This window comes from Nerophis ophidion, linkage group LG13, assembly GCF_033978795.1.
Source record: "Nerophis ophidion isolate RoL-2023_Sa linkage group LG13, RoL_Noph_v1.0, whole genome shotgun sequence".
Taxonomy (NCBI): Eukaryota; Metazoa; Chordata; class Actinopteri; order Syngnathiformes; family Syngnathidae; genus Nerophis; species Nerophis ophidion.
In genome coordinates, this window is record NC_084623.1 from 29,728,030 (window position 1) to 29,734,244 (window position 6,215).

At 37.2% G+C, this 6,215-nt stretch overlaps 1 long non-coding RNA gene across 1 annotated transcript; it reads left to right on the forward strand.

The window, feature by feature from the left end:
* The first annotated feature begins 1,930 nt into the window (after nt 1–1,930).
* LOC133564936 (uncharacterized) lies at nt 1,931–5,680 on the forward strand. Its single transcript, XR_009809376.1, has 4 exons — nt 1,931–2,405; nt 2,484–2,538; nt 4,548–4,691; nt 5,024–5,680. It is a non-coding gene; the product is annotated as an uncharacterized LOC133564936 (long non-coding RNA).
* The last annotated feature ends 535 nt before the right edge of the window (nt 5,681–6,215 follow it).

A 6,215-nucleotide genomic window follows, 5' to 3' on the forward strand; every position in this document is an offset into this window, starting at 1 on the left:
AGGATTATTCCCTCTCCCCATCCCTATTTGCATTTTAAAGCAGATGCAGTAGGAAGAGCTTGCCCATTGCTGTCTTAGAGGTGTGTGGCCTCATTACAATTAGGGTACTGTTACCTGACTTCCTTGGGGCGACTTTCCCAAGGTGGCATTCTCAGCTGTTCTTTAAATACTACACAAACTGATAAAGTCCTTTTTCCAGTTTGTTAGCTACATGTACTGCAATTTGGCTTAACCGTAGTCCGCTTTGCCACACATACATAGAAACTTACCAGATTGCTCCATTGGGGGAGGAGAATTATGCAGGTCCTTCATTTTCTTTGTGGGAACTCTTAACCTCTTTCTTGTAGTCGTTTCCTTTTGGTCCATGCTATAAATGAAAAAATAAATTTGGATCACAAACTGAGGATTGGCAACACTAAATTGACGCGTGTGTGAATGTTGTCTGTCGATCTAAGTTGACTTGTCCATGGTGTACCCCGCCTTTCGCCCGAGCGGAACTGGGATAGGACATAGCACCCCCACGACATGAAAGGGAAAAGCAGTAGAAAATATATGGATGGAACTATAATATAAATGGAAATTATTTACATATATGGGGTCACTCGATATGGATGTTAACTTTTATGGTGAATCATATTTAACTTCTGTTAAAAACAAGTAAACAAAATGATTATTTATGATCGTTCTGGCTATAGTAAAAAAAATCCTAACCCAGACAGTTTAATTCTTATTTTAATTTGTATATATTTTGAGGTGCAGTGGGCTTGATGGCACCTTTTTATAATGGGGTACATATTAGGAAAGTTAAAGTATTTTTAACAAAAAGGTCATAAATATAATCTCGAGCACAAATTACTTTGTATTGAAGAGGTTGACCATTATTAGTGCATTTTGACCAGGTTAAAACATTCATAAGTTTTTAAACATGTATCACAGGAAAACTATTCTTATATCATGTTGCTAGTCTTAACAAGACCTGTCTGATAATACCGGATTCATTTAATGAATGTTTAACATTTTAGACACATACCTACTTTATATTCCTAAATATATGCAGTTTATACAATCGATAGCATGATACAAAACATACTCGGCCACTGCCACCTAGTAAGCAAATATACTGCTGCTTTCAAAATGGCCGGGCAAATTGGTTAATCATTGAATACTTTTGGATGTAATCTCTTATTTATTGCAAATAGCCAGCCTTACCAATAAAATGCAACCCGGGCCTCCTTTGTCGATTGTCACTTTACGTACAACAGTATTGTAAAACATTTTTAAGTTAAGCCCCCCAAATTAATATGCACTGTGGAATCCAACTGTGAAGGTCATTACGTATGCTAACATTACTTGTTGGGCAGACGCCATTAGCATTACCGCAGCCTGCTAAAGGACCACTCCGTTGTCACAACAGTTAAATATTTTCATTTCACAACATTACATGGTTGACCAACTAAAAAATATTAGCATACTTACCTATCCAAGTCTCATGTCGCAAGCGTTGCGACCGTCGTTTCCAAAAACTTTCCCGCTTCTTCTTCTCTTTTTCTTCGCTTTCTTCTTCTTCCTCGTTTTAGTTTAAGGTAGGCGCACAGACAACGTTCAAATGTTACGCCACCTACTGTTTCCCCGCCTCTTTTTCTTCTGACGTTAACTGATGTCCGCCGCCGTCTGATAGAAAGCGTACATTTTCTAAATTGCCTTCCTTTGAAAGTTACTCATAGCCAAAAATGGCTATTTTCAGATGGTCATATAAGGAGAAAATCAATTTTATCTAAAGTCAGAGATGTGGATCTCAACAACACTCTCGCGAGATTTGGCACGGCGCCCCATGAATCTGTCCAATCATATTTGCTCTACCTGGAAAACACGCATGCGCATTTAGTGGGCGGATGTGACTTGAAGAAACAATTCGGCACTGAAGGAATAACAACTGCAAGTAAGTAATACCATTTATTGTTTTTGTTTTGGTATTTAAATTACTTTAACATACACGAGTTAGTATTTATTAAACTACTATAACGTCACTGATTTACGGAAATATAGCTATAAATGCCGCATTCAACGGCAAAACCACCTTGCTAGAGGCTACGTTAGTTACCTCCACCGAGGCATCTCAAGTGATAAGCTACACTTCATACATCCCATAGTGAAACAGCAATGATAGAAGTAAACGTTCAGAGAACATTTGAAGTTTAACAATATAAATTACTGAACATACACTGCTTCAACATAATATAGAGTTTTACATTTACTAGAAGCTCCACTGTATATTCCAGCAACCTTTGTCTGTATTTACATAGTATTGGAGTGTCGAAATGACAAAATGAAAACCTGGAAAACGATGGAGAAGAACTGGTAAAGAAGTCGACTGAAATAAATGATCAAGAAGGACTGTAAAGTTGGTGAGTAGACTGGCATAGTTGTGGTGCATTAAACTGGCAGCAGATATAATATATGATATTTTATTTTTCTTCCTGCAGTCATCCTGTCCTGCAACCACCTATGTGAATGTGGAGACTGATGAGCAATGGCTAAGTAAGTTACATGTATATGTGTGTTCTTTGTTTAAGTGAATTAGTTCTGATTGAGATTTACAGACCAGATAGAAGGATACAAAGCTGTCCACAGTTTGTCAGGAACAAGCATGGAAATATTGCTTTCTTTTACCCTGATTACAGTAGCACGTATGAAGAATGAAACTTGAAATATAAGTAATCTCAGCATGTGTAATTAATGTTTTTTGAACCTTTCACCTTCAAGTTAAGGTTGGTAGGTAACATCAGGTCATGATTAGGGATGTAACAATATCAAAATTTCACGGTATGATATCGTCACAGTGTTAAAGCCACAGTAAGATATTGTTACAAAAATGTCAAAGTCCAAAGACATGCACCTGGGGATAGGTTGATTGGCAACACTAAATGATCCCTGGTGTGTGAATGTGAGTGTGAATGTTGTCTGTCTATCTGTGTTGGCCCTGTGATGAGGTGGCGACTTGTCCTGGGTGTACCCCGCCTTCCGCCCGATTGTAGCTGAGATAGGCACCAGCGCCACCCGCGACTCCAAAGGGAATAAGCGGTAGAAAATGGATGGTGTTAAATGAAGTGGCAAGAATGTTTAGGCTAAACGCACTTACTATAATTGAACACAAACATGATGTTCATATGTTGTAATCATATTTATTATTATAAACAGGTATTTTAGGTGCAAATGAATGGTGCAGAATTCCAGAATTTCAAGTAACACACAAAGACAAACAAACAACAAAAGTTTCAAATATGTGTCTTTAAACTGACATTAACAGTAAACTTGCAGTGTAACTAATGTAGAACAATAATGTTTCTTTAGCCAAAAAACTATACTGTGTTTGTCCTTTTTTTTTTTTTTTTTTAATACAACTTGGTATTATTGTGGGTGTGATTACATTTTTAGTACATTCAACAATACTGCGATTATAATGCAAACAGTGATCATTTTGGTCACAGTAACGGTGATATGACATTTTGTTTTTTTACTTTTAACTTCCTAAGAAACTGTCATTTGCAATGGAAATGTTAGTATTAGTTTGTAGAATACTGATTCTTAAGAATTAACTAATAATTTGACTTTTAATCATTTAAATACCTCACAAATGGATATTGTCCCTTGCTGACGTCTTGGTTTCACATCAATGATATTTTCCAAATAATGGTTCTAACATATAACTCAATCTAATATATTACTCATATTCCATAACTTATTGTAGACATTGTGGTGTGAAGTGTCGGCAAATTTCTTATTTTGTGCATGTCCATATTTCCTCTGGTGAACTGCAACAGCTCTGGGTCGACATGGAAATGGTCTGGATGAACGTGGCATGCTTTACCTTGCAGTATGCAGACTTTATTTAAGGTCAAACTAGCACGACAGTTATAGGCACAGAAATATTTCACAGCAACAATTCCTCGGATCACCGAAGCACAAACGTTCCCGTCACTCCTGCACACTTCCACTTCTTCGCCCCTATATAATGTCCCCTGTTTGAACTTTGTTGTCCCACACTGCTCGGGTTATCATGGGAGATCGAGTTTACTTCTCAGATAAGCCTACTTAATATTGTCAGAAAAAAACACACCCACTGGAGTTCTCGTTTGATACCGTCAAACATCACGGCATTATTGTGAGAATTTTGAAACCAAAATAACGTAATATTTACAATAATGTTGCATCCCTCGTCAAGATCCTTTCTCATAGGTTTGGTTTGATGCTGTGTATTTACTAATGATTGGCATTAGCATCCACAACTTTGTTTTAATAGTGTGTGTTGTATTGTGATGAGTTACATTTAATACTGTGGATTATGTGTTACCACAAACACAGAAGATATGTAAACATTAACTACAATGCGATCAAGATGTGGGAAAAAAGTAAATGCATTCCATTAGGTGGATTTGTATAATGTGTTCAATCTATGTCAACTTGCTTCTTGTTTTGCATGTTTTTGTCTTTTAAAAAAATATATATTTTAGTCTTTTGAGTTTTTTTGTTCCTCTTCTTTGTGTCAGGGGATAGCAGCAGAATAACACTGCAGGAGGCGGTGCCTCCTGAAGGAGCCCAAAACACTGCTCTTCAAATGGAAGACATCCAACCTTCAGGTGTCCATGCAGGATGTACCACTCTGGAACATCAAGCCTCTCCCTACCTGCCAGGTACACCCACCGTCTTCTGTGTCTGACTATTGTCCATCCATCCATCCATTTTCTACCGCTTATTCCCTTTCGGGGTCGCGGGGGGCGCTGGCGCCTATCTCAGCTACAATCGGGCGGAAGGCAGGGTACACCCTGGACAAGTTGCCACCTCATCGCAGGGCGTCTGACTATTGTTTTGTTGTGAATTTTGTCACGAAGCAAATCCTGCTAAAATATGACAAACTTTTGAGTGTAAGAATGTGAGCGATATGCTGAGATGTTATACGTTTTGCCTTGTGACAAAATGTTATAAAAAAAAACCTTTAATGATTTGTATTCTATTTTAATTTCAGCACATGAAAATATTTCTACTTCTGACTATCAAAGACAATGGAAAACAATTTTCCAGATCAGCCCTCACAGATCCTCCTGATGGCCTAACAACTGAACTACATGTCGATGCTAAGTATGATTTATCTCAATCATTTGAGGAAGCTCTCCCTGATATAGGGGATTGGCTGTACAATGACAGACATACGTTTAATGAAGGATTTGAAGATAGTTTGAGTGAGGAGTGTGCAGAAGAGTCAAATTTCAAGGACACAACAGACAAACCAATACATGACAAAGCATCAGAAACCATGGCAGAGTGCCTTCTGATCATCATGGGTTATGTAAACTGTCAAAAAGTCACTGATAAGGCCTTAAGCGATATGCTCAAAATGTTCAAGTTGCTTTGTCCTGATAGTCTGAACACAGACTTCTTCAACAGTGTGCAGAAGTTCAAAAACTTTTTTTTATCCCGCTCTGCATCATCGCTTATTATATTACATAAATCCTCCAGTAATTGTTTTGGGCCAATAGAAAGTAAACAAATAAAATGCCTGTTTTGTGGGACCAGTGTGTCAGAAGAAAGATTCTCATCCTTTTTTTTAAAGTATGTACAGATTGATTTCTTCTTTACCATAGCACATTCATGTGCCAAATGGGCCAGTTTGTGTTATCTTTTGTGTGTTCTCTCCTGAATAGAGAGTCATTGTGTCATCTGCGAATAGAACTGATTTTGGGCCCTTTGTAATTTTACAAATGTCGTTTGTATAAAGATCAGCAGTCTTTGATTATTGCTATTGATGTTGAGATATTTGCTCTAAATCCAAATTGGTTCTCTCCACGACCGTCTTACTTTTGTTGATACATTTATCTAATCATCTATTTAATAGTTTTTTCCATGATTTTGGAGAATTGTGGAAGTAATGAAATTGACCCATCATCTTGCCCCAGATATTGTCTGATATTAAAAAAGTAATCATTAAAATGTTAACTATTTGGTTAATATTGTCATTTTTTGCATTTCAATCTAGAAAGTACTGGGAGTAATCCTTCTGAGTACCATTTTTAATGATGCTGTTTAGGATGCCCCATGTTGTTCTCATGTTGTTTCTGTTCTTGTTTAATAATTGTCTGGAGTATTCCCTCTTAGATGTTCGCAGTATACCATTAGCTTGTTTTTATATTTCTTATACTTATTACTGCCTCTATAGATTT